Consider the following 17,572-nt stretch of genomic DNA (forward strand, 5'->3'; position numbering starts at 1 on the left):
TGTTTTGCTGTTGTTTAGTGAAATCTATATATATGTCTGTTCAATTCAGTTGGTTTAAAGTGTTGTTCAAGTCTTCTGTTTCCTTGTTTATCATTTCTTTAGTTGTTCTTTTTTTTTAGATGGAGTCTTGCTTTGTCACGTCACCCAGGCTGAAGTGCAGTGGTGCAATCTCGGCTCACTGCAAATTCTGCCTCTCGGGTTCAAGCGATTCTCTTGCCTCAGCCTCCCGAGTAGCTGGGATTATGGGCGCCCGCCCCCACACCCGACTAATTTCTGTATTTTTAGTTGAGACGGGGTTTCACCATGTTGGCCAGGCTGGTCTCAAACTCCTGACCTTAAGTGATCCACCCACCTCGGCCTCCCAAAGTGCTGGGATTACAGGTGTGAGCCACTGCACCTGGCCATGGTTAGTTGTTCTATTCATTATTGAAAGGAGGGTGTTGAATTTTTCAACTTTTATTATTTAACTGTCTATTTCTCACTTCAATTCTGTTAGTTTTTGCTTCATATATTTTGAGACTCTGTTATTGAGTGCATATGTTTATACCTGTTATACATCTTAATAAATTGACCCTTTTATCATTATATAAATGCCCTCCTTGCCTCTTGTAACAATTTTTGTCTTAAAGTCTATTTTGTCTGACATTAGTAGCCACTCCAGCTCTCTTTGGGTTACTATTTTCATGGAATATCTTTTTGTGTCCTCTCATTTTCAACCTATTTGTAACTTGAAACAAAAATGAGTATCTTGTAGCTGGTGTATAATTGGGAAATGTTCACCCATTCTGCCAATATCTGGTTTTCAAATGAAGAGTTTAATCTATTTTTATTTAATGCAATTACTGATCATTACTTCTGCATTTTATTTTTGTTTTCTAAATGTCTTACATATTTTTTGTTCCTCAATTCCTGTTATTCCCTTCTTTTGTATTAAAAATATATTTTATTTCTTTTTTTGGTGTTGTCTGTCAGTGTACACAGAAAGATATTTTTTACAGTACCATTTTGATTCCCTTTTCATTTCTTTTACTATATATTTTTAGTTATTTTCTTAGTGTTTGCCCTGGGGGTTATGACTAACATAATTTATAACAATCTGGATGAAATTAATATCAATTTTTCCTTTTTTAAAAATTTTTTGAGACAGGGTCTTGACTGGAGTGCAGTGGTGCGATTGTGGCTCACTGAAGCCTCCGCTTCCTGGGTTCAAGCAATTCTCCCAACTCAGCTGGGCGAGTAGCTGGTACTACAGGTGCATGCCATCATGCTTGGCTAATTTTTGTATTTTTTGGTAGGGACAGAGTTTCACCATGTTGGCCAGGCTGGTCTTGAACTCCTGACATCAAGTGGTCTGCCTGCCTGAGCCTCCCAAAGTGCTGGGATTGCAGGTGTGAGCCACCGCACCCAGCCTCAATTTATTCTCGATAGTGCACGAAACTTTTGCTCCTATATATCTTTGCTTCCTCCTTTATTTTGTTACTGTGGGAGGAGGTGGAACTGGGTTCCTTACCACTTATATGTCTTCAAAATAACCAGTGATTCCTATCAGTATATATGTGATTGTTATTAAGAAGAATAGAAGTGGAGAGGGGAATTAATAGGCTCTGGGAGGTAAAAGTTTCTGTGATTATTTACTCTAAAAGCAGCAAAGCTGTAATGAGATATTTGAGGTTGCTGTTCATAGGTAGTATCTAGGATTGAACTTCATTCCAAGTAATTAAAAATTTTACTTTTAAAATTAGGCAGGTTCTGGGGGCCTATGACTACTCACTGGTTCAGTAATTCACTAGAAGAACCTACATAACTCAGCATCAAATTATACTCACTGCTAAGGTTTATTGCAAAAGATACAGTGCCAGAACAGAAAAAAAAAATACACATACAGGTGAAGGCTAAAATGCTCAGGAACAGGCTTTCGTCCTTCTGCATGGCTTACACACACACATTTTTTCTTTCCAGCTTTGAAGAGCAGAGAACTCAGGCACAGTTCTGGTGCATACCTGCTACGCAAGCACTCGTGTTGTGAGCCTCAAACCAGGCACCAGGTGTACATCATAGAGGTTCATGTTTGCTTTAAATGATGTTGATGGTTTAGTACGTCCTACCCCAATGTGCTAGGCACAGAATGACATCATTTGTGAACATTCCAAGGTTTAGTTCTTAGATCCTGGCTCCAGACATCCTCAGAGATAAGCTAGAATTGAGCAAAACAGATTTGCTGCACTGACTCTTTCCCTGCAAGGGGTTACTGTAAAAATGGAATATGAAATGCCTACTTAAGTACAGTTCACAGTTGTGCAGTGTTCTGTATGTCTTAGGGGGAGAGTGTACAAATATAACTTAAATAAACATCCTTTGAAACAAAGAAAAATGAAAAAATGAAGTCATATATATGTAGAGATTTAGCAGATGAATTTTCCTGGCATCAAACAACTGACTGCATTTGTCCATGATCAGAAAATAGCAAAATTCCTATTTCCCTTTGTTGCAGTGAAGTTGGGCTTTCTGTTAATTTCTGACCCTCTGGGTAGAAATCCCTAAATAAATGGGAAGACAAGGAAGCACCTGAGCTCTAAAGGAACCTCTTGAGATTGTCTGAGTGGAGTCTGGGCAGTGATGACAGTGGAAAGGCAGCAGTCTTGAGTCCATTCTGAAATTTGGCCCTTCTTGGAGCTCTCTGGCTTGAGCCTGGTGCAGTTGCCCTCGTACTAAGGGAGCTGAGCAGTGTCCTTGGAGACACTGCACACCTTAGGCCAGAGCAGCACAGCATCATCACACTCCACGTAGGCTTGATCTCTGCTTCCCTGTCACAATGCTGCCCCCAATACCTTTGACCAGATGCCTCATTCCTAGGGGAAAGCCACCCCTCCATTCTACAGGAGCAACACTACTGCGACCATTTTCCCTCCTCACCCTGCTGGTCTGGACAGGGTCCATCACAGAGCTCTTGCCTCTGGCCTCCACTGGACCACAAGGACAAACTCAAAGCCCTCCACCTGCCATGTGCAGTCTGTCACCACCACCTTCCCCCTTCTCGCTAGGAGGTCAGGCAGGAGCTGGGGAAGATCTGTGTTCCCTCTTCTCCCACCCCGGCAGCACTGTGCTCTTGTGGACTCTTACTCTTCCCCTCCTAAACCTCTGTGTTGGTAACCAGCTTCCAAGCTGGGCCCCACCAATTCCTCCCTCCTGGTAATCCTGCCCGTGTGTAGTCCCCTCCACACTAAGTCATGGCTGGCCGTGTCACTGGCAGAATCCTGAAGAAATGAGACTGTGTGACTACTTAGGCTACATTATAAAAGATATTGAGGTTTCTGCTATGCCGTCTTAGGATCGCTCACTTTGGGGGAAGACATCTGCCACATGATGAGGACATTCAATCAGTCCTAGGGAGAGGTCTGGGTGGTAAGGAGCTGAGGCCTCCAGTGAACAGCCAGGATTGGTTGGCCAGCCACCTGCATGAGCCACCGTAGAAGCTGATCCTCCAGCCCCAGTCAAACCTTCAGATAACTGCAGCACTATCTGATGTCTTTATTACCACCTCATGAGAGACCCCAGGCCAGAACTACCTAGCTAAACTGCCTCTGAATTTCTGATGCACAGACACTGTGGGAGATAAAAGATGTTTATTGTCTTTTAAGCTGCCAAATTTGGCTAATTTCACAGCAACAGGTGACTGACCCTTTGCCTTATCACACATGTGCTACAGCTTCTTCCTCCTCCTTGGAGCTGCTCTGCTCCTGGGCCCAGTCAGATGCCCAGTCTGCATCCCCAGGGTGTGTCCTTTCTTGATCACTTTCGCTAATGATCCACTCCCTGCTCTTCTTCTTCATCCAACTCTTGTAAAACCTTGGGAGTCCCTGTACAGTTTCTTCCCCTGTCCAAAGTCCCTCTTTGGGGTGGCTGAGAAATAAACAGTCTTAACTGAAACACTCCGATATTACCCTTCTCTTTATATCAAGGGTCTAATAATAATAGTTAATACTTATTAAACACTTGTTATATGCCAGAATCTTTGCTATGTGTTTTCAAAGAATTGCCTCATTCAGTCCTTAAAACAATTCCAAGTATACTATCTTTACCTTCAGTTTTTCAGATAAGAATATAAAAGTTTGGGTAGGTTAACTACCTTGACTCAGGTGACACAGCAATACACTGTGGCTGGAGCCTCCTTCCTCATGAGCTCTCCTTAGGTCTGGTGTGTCCTGAGACACATCTGAGATGTCATCCTTTTGAAAGTATATTCTCTGTTTAATTTTCTTTGGGGTGGGTCTGCTATCTGTTCAATACAATTGACACCAATTCTCTAGCCTCATCTATCTTGGAGTTGAGTCCATGGTGACCACAAGGAGATTTTCTGCCCCTTGAACAGAGGATTACCCTCTGTGGGATGCAGGGCCTCTTAGCCAGTCTAGCTTTGTCACACAACAGCAGGACTGGTAAATGACTCACCTTGACTGCCACAAAGTCATATGACCTATCATCAGCACACACACACATTCCAGCCCAGGTGGGGACTTGACAGATGGTGTGATCTTCAGAGGCTGGCTGTAATGCTTCTTACATTTCCTGACTACTGTTTTATAGCATGACACAGGTATTGTGGGGAGCTGCTGCCACGGACAACTTCAGACTTACTGAAGTAGCTTTTTCTTTTAAGCTGCACATGAGTGCAGTCCCTGGAGTTTTTGCCCACAATATCTTTCTCAAAACAGGGGTCCATGTGTGAGTAGACCTTCTACAGATGCAAATGAAACCAGTGTCATTGTTGCTGGTGTCATTATGTCTATAGATTCAGGATGTTAGAGGGTGGCTCTGTGGTCTTTTCTGTTTGAGGTAAAACATAAACAGCAGGTCCTGGAGGGTCCAGCTGGGACTTGTCTTATGAATGGTGTGAATCATATTGGAATTTGGAAGCCTAATGGCCACCCAAGCCCATGGGCTGGGCAGTCTCTTCCCATGCATGCTCTAATATTCAGATGTGCCTGCAGATTCTTCAGTGTCTTCATGGCTCATGGCACTTGAGCACCCTTGTCTAAGGGATTCCAGACTTTCCTAGGTGGAAGGAATAAAATCTACCCCATATAATCAGTTCCATAGAATGCTGAGGGGTAAATATACTAAGATGGAAGCAGAGAGAGCCATATAGGAATATAGGATCCCCACATTAGATCCAAGATCAGTGAGTATTTTAAACCTAGTTGTGATATATTCTCTTCAGCCCTTTTTTTTCCTTGTGTAGGGCCTAGGAAGATTGTCTTCCTAATGCCCTTTTGTGTCTTTAATTAGGATTTATGCAGCCTAATATCCTGAAATCCCTTTCACTTTGTTCTGTTGTGATTTAGGGTGTAGTTCTTTCTGAAGTATTTTATCTTGTTTGTTTTGAAGTTTTTATGTACTCTTGTTTGCTTTACTGCTCCTTACTGTAAGGATGCTAAGATAAGAAAGAAGTTGAATTGTGGAGAAAGACTGAGATTTTGCAAGCTTTAAAAAGAGTTCACACCCTTATTGGGCTGAAACACTGCACCATTTACTCCTGTACCATCACTGATGTTAAATCAAGTTTAGCCTAAATCTGCCTCCTTACATATTTTAAGTTTGGCCTAAAGGTTTCTCTGTACAGTGTGAACTATAACCTAAATGTAGTTGTAAACAGACTGTAGCCTCCTCTTGTGCCAACCACCAAGTCTTGGCCAATCAAAGGTGGCCAGCTGTTCAAACCGTGTTCAAATAAGGCACAAGCCAAGCCGTAACCAATCGGGCTGTTTCTGTACCTCACTTCCATTTTCTGTACTGTCACTTTCCTTTTTCTGTCCATAAATCTTCTTCCGCCACATGGCTGCACTGGAGTCTCTGAGCCTACTCTGGCTCAGGAGGTTGCCGGATTTGCGAATCCTTCTTTGCTCAGTTAAACTTCGTTAAACTTAATTTGGCTAAAGTTTTTCTTTTAATGTTGGCCATCATGAAACCAATAAAATCTGCTGAGAACCTAACAACTAGATTCCTTTTTCCTTTTTCTGTTTTGTTTGTTTTTCTTTTTTGATCTATTTTTTCTTTTCTCCGTTTTCTGGTTCTTCTTTCCCTCCTGGCTTATATTTCTAGCATCACAAGGGGAAATATTTCTTTTTCTGGTAAGATATCAGAAATTTGGCCTGTTTAGTCTATCTCATGGTTTTCTGTGTTCTAAAATATCTTTCAGTTTTCAGTCACAATTTGAAAGCATCGTTAGCCCTGGTTATACAGATGTGCCTAGGATGTGACTCAGGTAAGCTTTTCTGTATTTGCTCTATTTCACTTCTGAAGCATCTCATTGGTAATATCCAGCCAGATCTAAAAACCTCTCTCGCTGGGCGGTCCTTCCTGAAGACCCCTTTGGTTTTCAGAATTAGTGGCGTTAGCCTACCCAACAGTCATGTGCCAATTCTCCTATTCAAAAGATGCCCCTTGCTAATGAATTTATTATCTCTTGACAAAGTCTGATGAATTAATTTCATAACCATCTCTCTCCAGAAGCTGTCTGGTGAAATCTTCTATAATGTATGGTCCTTGGTAACTCCTAAACCCCTTCTGCCCCTCAAAGAGCCACAACCTGGCTTATGAACAAATGGCCGCAGCTCTCCTGCTAACCACCATGGATTTCAGTGGGTCTATCTGGTCTCCATTCCTGGTCTTCCTGAGAAGTAAGGTCAGGAGCAGCAGGGGCAGTTGGACTTAGGTCTAGGGCTCTGTTTCTGGTCATCGGGGGAGTGCTGCAAGATCCACCAGCTCAAGGTGCTAACCTGAGCCTATCACCTCTGGATGAAATGGGGTAATGTGGATAGGTGATGTTGGACAACTGGAAGGAGAGGACTCAGGTAGCCCCAGCCAAAACAAAAGAGCTGAAGAATAAAAATATGCTGTCTGGCTGACATTAATGGCCAATATTTTAAAAACTTACATATCCCCTTGCCAGTTTGTAGCTCTTAGATTTTTAAATATTTATTTTTTTACATACAAAAATACTTAGGGTTGTTTATATTAAAAATTTGAAAAAGATCCTATATACAATGTATAAACAGACAAGAAGGAAACCTACTAAAATGTTAGTGATTAAAATCTCTAGGTGGTGACAGTATAAGCGATTTTATTCTTTACAGTTTTCTTAGGTTTCCAAATATTCTCCCATATGAATGTGATATTTTTAGACTCAGAAATGAATATACAAGTATACAAATTTCCATTTTCATTGTGACTATGGTGAGTTTTTTTGTGTGTCCTTATCCTACATTCCTTGAAATTTTCTTTAAAGAGATTTGTGTTCTTATTGAAACAGTAAATTTTATAAAAATAACTTTGTTTATGGTGTGTTTCATTGTACAGATATTTTTCCATACTGTTCTATATGCTTACATTTTATACATATATACACATGTGGGTATCTTTTAGTTCTTTTTCCAGTATGAATACAAACCAATATACTCTATATCATTTTTTCTTACATATTGGCTTTAAGATATTTTTCCAGTCACTTTTAGGTCTTTAATCTTTCTGGACATTTAGAGAATATGATGCTTTAGGAATCTGGCTTTATTGTCCAAATGGATAGCTAATTATACCAACATCATAGATTGAAAATACCATATTTTCTCCACATATGTTAAACCATTAGTAGGCATAAATCTTTCTTTGACACAAAAAGCTGAAGTATACGGTAGAAAATGAACATATATGCCGCATATCTTTGGTATTAAACACATATGACTACAGATTCATTTTTTTTTGTAGAAAAAAAAGGCTCTCACATTTTTCACACTTTCACAATCCTAATGGTTCATCTTTTCTCCTGATGACAGTATGTACAGTCATCAAATGCCATTGACCTTCCATGCCACAGCCTCCTTTCTGTTCCAGAGGGACCCCTGCCAGCCTTCCCAAAGAACACTCTCTTGAGAATTCATTCAGGAAATTTTACAAAACTGAAAATCACTCAGTGCTGACTCAGTTTTTCCTAGAGTGTTCAGCATTATCTATTAATAAAATACTTAACTTATGCCCTGTTATGTAAATGTCCTCAGTGACACTAAAAAGGTTTCTTCTTTGGGAAAATTATACTGGAACTACAAGCAGTTTCCCTAAACTTTATCTCTTTAGACACCTTAACTTGTGAATACAGTCTAACCAGATTTGTTAACTGTAGACCTAACCTGCCTTGTTGTTGATATAGCTGATAAAGAATTATGGGAAGAACATTTCCTGCAACCTTCAGTTTCTGTGGGGTGGGGTGTAGGTGACAAGCAATCGAGAGTAGGTGATGCATTCATTTCCTAACTGGCACACAATCACATTGCATTCCAAGACCACATTACTTATAGGGTTCTGTTTTACAGATGCATGGCTGCTATGTAAAAATAGAACGTTTTATAATTCTCACCAAAATATTCTTTGAAACATACAGTTGCATGAGTCAAAATAAATCACAAAAGGAGTTTAAAAACATTTTGAACTGACTGATAATGAGAAAGCAGCACATCAAAATTTGTAAGAGGCAGGTCGAGCAATGCTTACAGGGTAATTTTATAGCTATAAAGAGGAAAGAATTCTGCCTTCAGACTGGAAATTGCAACATCGACTCTGCCCTGGATCCCAGCCTGAGGGCCTGACCTGAAAATTTTGGACTTGCCAGCCCCCACAGTCACATGAGCCAATTCCTTAAAATAAATCTCTTTCTTTCCATACACATGCACACCCACTCTACTTGTTCTGTTTCGCTGGAGAACTTTGACTAATACAGATTTTACTACAGAGAGTGGTTCTAGGGAAATAGTCTTAAGGTTGAATTTCTGAATTTGTTCTGGGGTTTCTGGAATTGGTTCTCTAATCTGATCAGATTTAAAGGTACTAATGACTCTGTTTCCAGCAGCAAAGAGAACACTGATAGTTTACGGCATTATGTGATGATAGAGATATGTAGAATATCACTACTGAATATGCTTAATCACATATTTATAAGACATAAAACTATGAGTGACCATGTATTTGATACCTTAGAACATTTTTGTTAAACTAATGCGGATGAGATTGGCTGGTTGCTCTTAATGTCATTGGACAACATGGAGAGAGAAAAGGATGAGCTCAGGGATTCAAATTTTCAGCTTAAGCCTTACATAAATGATTTGAAATGTATGTCCTAAAAGAGACTCTTATCTCCTGTAGCTGCAGGGCTGAGATTGCTGAAAATCATAAAAATGATGGGGTATTTTACCAAAGTTCCCCTACTTATTATTAGCTGTATAGCTTCGGTTTGGGGATGCAAGTCCATTCTCTGCATGTTTATTTTCGAACTGCTATGCATTATCTAACCTAAAGATAGCATGTAAGGTTAAAAAAAAAAATAGGGACTTTTGCCTTGATTTCACCTCTTACTGGCTGTGTGGGCTCTGGTCCAGCTTAGTGAAACAGCTTCCTCATATAGTCAAGATGATGAAAATATGTTAGACTTATAGAATTGTTGTAAGAAAGAAATTGAGGGAACATTTTGTCAACTGTAAAATATTAATACAAAGTAAGTAACTGTTACTATGTTATAAAATTAATTTGTAGTACCTTGCATTAGAGGGCTTGTTAGAGGCAAATACATACTCATGGTTTTGCAAGTCAGCCAGGCGCAGTGGCTCGCGCCTATAATCCCAGCATTTTGAGAGGCAGAGGTGGGAGGATCACTTGAGCCCAGGAGTTCCACACTAGCCTGGGTAACAGAGGGAGACCCCGTCTCTACCAAAAAAAAAAAAAAAATTAGCCAGGTGTGGTGGCACATGCCTGTAATCCTAGTTATTCAGGAGGCTGAGGTGAGAGGATTGATTGATCCTGGAAGGTTGAGGCTGCAGGAAGCTGTGATTGCACCATTGCACTACAGCCTAAGTAATACAGCAAGAGCCCATCTCAAAACCAAAAAAAAAAAGAAAAAAGAAAAAAAAGTTTGCATGCCAAAAACATTTGTAAGGCACAGGAAGAAGTTTTGGAATAGAAACTGGCCCAACCATATGCCCAGTTAAAAGTCCCCAAGATCCCAAACACCTCACCATGTAATTAGCACACATTCAAAAGCTTTTGGCCACACTGTTTGGACAATTATATAAGAAATAAAAGCAACTCTCATCATTCCCACTCCTTTACCCTTGTCTGAAATTATGATTTTTAAAAATCAAATCTTTTTTTCTAAATTTGGAAATAATATAATCTTTATGGCTTCAATCCCTACTATAACTTCCCCACAAAACAAAAAAAATTTATAGCTTTAATTTGCTTATGCAATGCAAGTAGAGGAAAAAGTGATTACTTTCTCACTGGTCTGAAGCTGATATCAGGAGGCTGTTCATCCTGCCAAAGAAATTGCAGTGCAAAACCAGCCCCACACAGAATTGAACAGATAATCCAATGGACACTCCTTAATCCAAGTGTCCTCCATGGGCCCCACCCCTAACTGTAGCACACAGTTTTCCCTGAATCCTCAAAATTTGGCTATGAGCAAGTATAAGCTGTTTCCAATCCATTCAGGCAACCAGGGACTCTCCTTGTCTTACTCTGATGGGCTGACTGGATGACAGTATTGTCAGGCTACATGGCTCTCTCCACTGAGAGCAGAATGGCAGGGGTCCTTGAGATACCCATTCTCTTACTCCATCTGTCCTCACCAGAGTGTCCCATGGCACGTGTTTTGCAGGACCAGGTGTGGCATGGTGTGCTGCCATGGGATAGAGTGAGCAGGACTGGGGTCTAGGGGACAGAAGTAACCTGGCACCAGAATGCTCGGCTCCAGCTTGCTTCTTTCAGCCCAGTTTCAACAACCTTTTACTTGGCACAAAGATTTGAGCATTTTCAGGTGGTCTTGAAGCTACCAAATTACACATGTGACAGGGTGAGGGCCTTCCCTCCCCTACCACTTCCCTGCCTTGCACCTGGGAGGAAGGGGGTCTTTCAATATAGCAAGCAGAGTGACCTCCCTTGAGGTGCAGTCAGTGGAGAAAGCAGTGCTGCCATGTAGATGCTCCACTCTACGGTTTTGGAAAGGACCAGGCATGCCCTTGCAGAAGACTGAGAACAGTGGGGTGCCGGCACCAAGTGGATGGAACCCAGAGGGAGAGGGCAACAAACATCTACCCATCCAAGGCAGACTGGAAGACTCATTGGTGGGCAGGGGCAGGGAGGGCCCATTGGACCCAATCCCCTCGGCTCCACATCTTTCTGAGCAGCTTTGTTTCCTTCTTGGTAATGCACCTTGTCACTCTGTGGTAGGGTTGGCAGGCTTTCCATGCCCATGTCCAAATAGATCCCAAAGGCCATCTGCCACCCACCCCCACCCCAGTCTCTAGAAGCTCAGCACTCAGTTGACCCTCAGGAAATGTGGGCCAAATTCAATTACTAACCTGTTGTTACCCATGAGATCAAGCCAGCGATGCTGTTGGGAGGATAAAACCTTGACATTTCACCGATGGCACATATCTAGGCAGGCCCACAGCCAACAGTTCCCTGGCAGTGCCTGGACATAAGGGTGAATGCTCACAAGCCCACCAGCAATCTACCAGCTCACCTGATTCCCACCCTCATACCGACATGCCAAGAACCTGACCTTTTGATCTTTACTCGTCTGATAAAGAATGGTATCTCCAGTTTGGGTTGAAAACTACATTTATCTTACTGTGAGTGTGGTTTAACATCTTTTCAGATATACTTGTATATTTCAATTTATACTTTCACTGTTAACATTGAAACTGCTTAGTTTTATTGTATTTATTTTTGTGAATTCTATTTATGCTACATGAGATACTGCTTTCCATTTGTGGTAGTAATATCAAGTTTCCTTCAAAAATAAATTTTTACTTAGGTAAGTTTATTTAAGTAGAACAAGTGAACTGATTTCAACATAGATAGAAAACTTCCATTCGAAAATATGTATTGGGTACTTACCATGGACTAGAGAGTGTCCTAGAACCTTGGGATATAGATAGAACCTTGGGATATTGCACACACAGAAGAATCCCTGCCTTCATAGACCTTAAGTTCTAGTGGGGAAGAAAGCCAGATACTAAAGAGGAAAATATATAAATGGCAGGAGGAGCAGAGATTGAAATAGGAGACTGAGCTTTTTTTTTTTTTGAGATTTGTAGTCTCGCTCTGTCGCCCAGGCTGAAGTGCAGTGGCACAATCTCGGCTCACTGCAACCTCTGCCTCCCGGCTTCAAGTGATTCTCCTGCCTCAGCCTCCCGAGCAGCTGGGATTACAGGCACGCACCACCATGCCCATATAATTTTTGTATTTTTAGTAGAGACAGGGTTTCGCCATGTTGGTCAGGCTGGTCTCAAACTCCTTACCTCGTGATCCGCCCACCTCAGCCTCCCAAAGTGCTGGGATTACAGGTGTGAGCCACCGCTCCCGGCCCAGAGCTCTTTTTTTTAAATCTGGTTGTCAGTCAGTCTTGTAATGCCAGTAATATATAAGAGATCAGGAAGCCAGGAGTCAGGCCCAGTGAAACTGATGTGTTGCTTACTATACACTGGCATTGATAGTATCATCCAAGAGATGTGACTTCATGAAAACATTCAGTTCTCATGTTAATTTCCTTTCCTTTCCCTCTGTGATCTGAAAGACAAACCAGAGCTAGAGTCGAGATGATGGGAAAGCTTTCTCCAAATGATGAACCTGAATCCTGCTAAATGGTCTGTTGAGAGGCCTGGTTTGTGGAAGGCATACAGAATCACACAAGTGTTTGTATACTGGCTCCAGAGCTTGACTGCTTTCTTTCTCCCAAGCTCCTGCTTCTTGCATCCTAGTTGTCTGACTTCAGGAATTAATCTCTCTGAGCCTCAACAGACTCTACTGAAATTGGGGATAATAATTGTCTGGCTGTGAGGATTCAACCAGAACATTCATGGAAAGCAGTCACGGCAGAGTCTGGAAACATTGTAAATTTAGCTAAGCAAATGTTAATATTAACTATGATTGCCTATAATTAATTTCCTTCTTAGACTTTATGTCTGAACCTAAAATGAACTTGGAACAGGTGAAACACTCCCCAAAAATAAAAGTGTCACTTGTTTCAGAATACAAAATAAAAAAAAGAAAAGTGATGGACTGGGTTGACTAATGCCCTCTCCAAATCCATGTCCTTCCTGGAACCTTAGAATGTGAACTTAATTGTAGATATAATCGTTAAATAAAGATAAGGTCACACTGGAGCAGGATGGATCCCTAATACATTGTGATGTATGCCCTTTTAAGAAGGGAAGAGGAGACACAGAGACAGAGACACACAAGGTAGAGGTTGGATTTGTGCTGCACAAGCCAAGGAATGCCAAGAACTGCAGCAACCACCAGAGGCTGGGTGGGAAGCATGGAACAGATTCTCCTTCTGAGCTCCCAGGAAGGAACTTGCAAATACCTTGATTTGGACTTCTGGTATCTAGAACTATGAAAGTTATTTTACATTTCTGTTGTCTTAAGCTACCTAGTTCAAGGTACTTTGCTATAGCAAGCTGACATGGTTTGGATCTGTGTCCCCAGTCAAATCTCATGTAGAATTCTTATCCCCAGCGTTGGAGGTGGGGCCTGGTGGGAGGTGATTGGATCATGGGGATGGTCCTTCATGAGTGGTTTTAGCACCATCCCCTTGGCGCTGTTCTCATGATAGTGAGTGAGTTCTTGTAAGATCTTGTTTAAAAGTGTGTGGGACCTTCTGCTTTTCCCTCTTCCTCTTGCTACGGCCATGTGAAGCTTCTTGCTCCCCCTCTTTGCCTTCCACCATGATTGAAAGTTTCCTGAGGCCTCCCCAGAAATGAAGCAGATGTCAATATCATGCTTCCTGTACAGCCTGTGGAACCGTGAGCCAATTAAGCCCCTTTTCTTTATAAATTACCCAGTCTCGGTATTTCTTTATAGCAATGCGAGGACGGACTAATACACAACCCTAGGAAACGAATACAAATGATAATCCATGTTTTTTAAAAATAGCATTTCCTCCTCCTTTAAGTCATATGGTATCCTGGAAAAAACATAGGCTGGAGAGTCAGAGGGACCTAGCTTTTAAAGATTTAAAAGGTAAAAGGTCTTAACTTCTTTGTTTCTTTTCTACCAAAATCTTGGAGTCTAATGCCATTTATTCAGTTACTTACTTACTTTATGTTACAGCATACACAAAAAGTTTCAAAATAATAACAACATTACTACTAATAATAAGACTAGTGAATACGTTATAAAATTTCTCTGCAGTTCTTCTTTAGGCTATATTCCTAGTGAGCTATGCAGTGAAAGTAATGTATTTTAAGTGAATTGAAATAACTTTTCCCTTGTAGTTATGCCAGCAACCTGAAACAGAGTTGAATAAATTTGTTTCAGTTTCTTTTTCATCTTTAGTGACTGTATTTTTTTGTGTTAGATTTAAAATTTTAAGGTTATGTAAAACATTTACTGAATTCCAAAGTCAAAAATTTAAAAACAAGGTCAATTCAGGGAAGGGTACCTTCCATCCCTCTCCCCTCCAAAGTTCTATTGGTAACAATTTTAATTAGCTTCTGGTTTATCTGCTCTATTTGTGAAAATATAGGTAAATGTACACACACACAGCTACATAATACATATATTCCTCCTCTCTCTCACACAAAAGGTAGCACATTTTATACACTGTTCTTCACTTGCTTATTAAACAACAGTACCTCCCAGAGATGCCTGCATGTCACCATACAGAGAGAAACCTCAGAGTGACACAGGGGGGTCCATGGACTCACATCGAGCAGCTTTATTTTGGACTAGGAATGTGTGTCTTGGAGGAGGGACATGGGAAACAGAGCTGGCCTCAAAACTTGCTGGTCTTGCTCAGGGAAGGGCACCATCATAGTTTACAGCCTGATTGTTTCCAAGAATGGGGTGCATGGGAGTCAGCGTGGGAGCCCCTGATGCCAGCCTGTCTGCGTGGGGATTCAGGGGGTGTGAGTTTGTGTCCCCAGCATGGGCCACTTGTGCCTGGTGGGGCCAGTTGAGGCTGAAGTGAGCCTGTTGGAGCCTACTTACAGGAAGACTTTATCCCGGGGGAGAAAAGATGGCAGTTATGTTAGGGGTGACTCTGGAACAAAACTGTGGCTGTGTGGAGGGGAGGGCATTCCTGAGGACCACATGGTGGCTGTTTCAGAATTTGTTCCTTCCCCAGGCACATGTCTGGCACTTGGGGTCAGAGAAGGCAGTAAGTAAAAGCTGCTAGAATTTTCCCATTGCAACCTCTGCTCTAGAACCCTGTTCCCAAAGTGATAACATAAAAGGAAGCCGTATTTCCTGGATCCTGTCCCCACATGCCAGCCTTTCATCCCACCCAGGGGGCTCCTTGTGGATCAGACAATGCCCAGTGGGGAGCCAGTGGAACTGCTGGTGAGCATATGGGAGAAACCCCTTAGGGCCCCTGGAGGTGTGTCAGTGCAACAAGAAGGACGGACTTCTTAGGCTGTGTGGGAGGTGAAGAAAAACCAAAATGAAAGGAAGAAGGAAGGAAGGAAGGAGGGAGGGAGGGAGGGAGAGAAGAAAGGAAGGGAGGGAGGGAAGGAAACAAGGAAGGAAGGAGGGACAGACGGAGGGAAGGAAAGAAAGAGGGAAGGAAGGAGGGAAGGGAGGAACAGAGGGAGGGAAGGAAAGAAGGAAAGAGGGAAGGAAGGAAGAACGGAGGGAGGAAGGGAGGAAGGAAGGAGGAATGGAGGGAGGAAGAGAGGAAGGAAGGAAGAACGGAGGGAGGAAGGGAGGAAGGAAGGAAGGAGGGAGGGAGGGAAGAAAGGAAGGGGGGGAAGAAAGAAGGAGGCTAGGAAGGAAGGAGAGAAGGAAGGAAGGACAGAGGGAGGGACAGAGGGAGGGAAGGAAAGAAAGAAAGAGGAAGGAAGGAAGGAGGGAAGGAAAGAGGAAGGGAGAAACAGAGGGATGGAAGGAAAGAAGGAAAGAGTGGAAGAAGGTAGGAGGAATGGAGGGAGGAAGGAAGGAAGGAAGGGAGGCTTATCAGGAGCCTAAGTCTTGGCATAGACATGTGAGGCCCCGGCCAGGTAAATCTGAGCTATTACCTTTACTGGGACTCCTGAAGTGCTCAGACTGGGGAGTACTGAGAAGCATGGGGGACAGTGTAAATTAGTTTCCCAAATCATCCCATTTCTCCCTCCTCAAACCCTACACAACAGCCATGCCCTGCAGTGTCCTCACCTGAAGAGAAGGGACTGACTCGACAAGCTCCAGGGTGCCCCCGGCTCTGACATTTTACGGTTCCATGATTTCTACAAAGGACACTGAAGTGCCCCTGAGAACAGACTGTGCCTCTCCACAGAACCGTGAGCCATGGATTGTAACGTTCATGCCCCAGGCCTCCATAAAAACAGCGTCCATAATGTTTGCCAAGGCCCCCAGGTAAGTCCTGTCTCGGTAGCATGATGTGCATGTGACTGAAGAGTCGTGTGAGCCTGGGTAGGCCATTTGGAGGCCTGGGTCGGCCATTTGGAGGCCTGGGTCCTCTGACATTGAGAGCCATGTGCCCTTGGGCAAGTCAGTTAACAAAAGGAAAGTTGCCAGCCAGATGCACATGGCCACATTAAAATCCACAGAGCCACCGTATGTGGGAATGCTCTCTCTTGCTGAGGGGTCAGCCTTTTATACCAAGGCCAATGGTCCAGAAGCAGCAGAGTGAAGCTCGCAGCAGCTTATGGCCCCACCTTTTGTACTGAGGGCCTAGGACTACAGAGAGCCCCTGGGAAAACCCAGATGTCATCGCCAGGCCACTGTGGATCTGTGCATCCTTCTCAGAGGCCGGTGACTGCTGTGGCTTCCTCAGGCTCCTTCTGCAGCCCAGCTGCAGGGATGCCAGTTGTCAGCCCAGCTTGCCTCTGCAGGCCTTCCTTCCAGCAGCTCCTTAGAGAGGATTTTCTTAGCCTGGCCCCAGGGAAGCTCATACATCTACCTTGTATCCTTCAACCTCTCATATCCTATAGATGGTCTTGAAGGAGAACCCCCACAGAATGTTATTTGGGGTATTACTGTTTAGAGCAGCCTAGAGGTCCCTCCAATTCTGGAGAGGATGGCAGTCCTGTCCTGTTATGCTGCCTGCAAGGGTGAAGCCATTAGGGGAAAGGGCTGGGGAAGGATTCAGGAGGTGGGAGATGTGGCTGTGAAAAGCAGCTTGCAGGGGGCAGCTGGATGGGGCGGCGGAGAGGGCACCACCTCCCTACCAGACCCTGTGGCTGCTTTGCCACATCCTTACATAGTTCCTGTGGTGCCTCTCCCTACCCCAAGGGGTGGTTCAGATATATGGGCACCTGACCCCACTCTAAGCTGATACCAGTCCTTTCCGAGAGTTAGTGCAATTGGAAATGAGGAAACAGCAAGGCCCTTTCTGATGGCAGAGGCTGAGGAATGTGAGGCTTGGGAACTGTTGGCCTCTGTGCTTTCTGGCTGGTGGAGGAGTTAGAGCCCTGACACCTGGGCTTGTGGAGATGGGGGGTGGGGAGTGGGGGCAGAAAGAGAGAGAGAGAGAGAGAGAGAGAGAGACAGAGACAGACAGAGTGAAGGCTGGTGGATTTTGGAGTTG

The sequence above is a fragment of the Gorilla gorilla genome, chromosome 12 (assembly GCF_029281585.2).
Source record: "Gorilla gorilla gorilla isolate KB3781 chromosome 12, NHGRI_mGorGor1-v2.1_pri, whole genome shotgun sequence".
In the NCBI taxonomy this organism is placed as follows: Eukaryota; Metazoa; Chordata; class Mammalia; order Primates; family Hominidae; genus Gorilla; species Gorilla gorilla.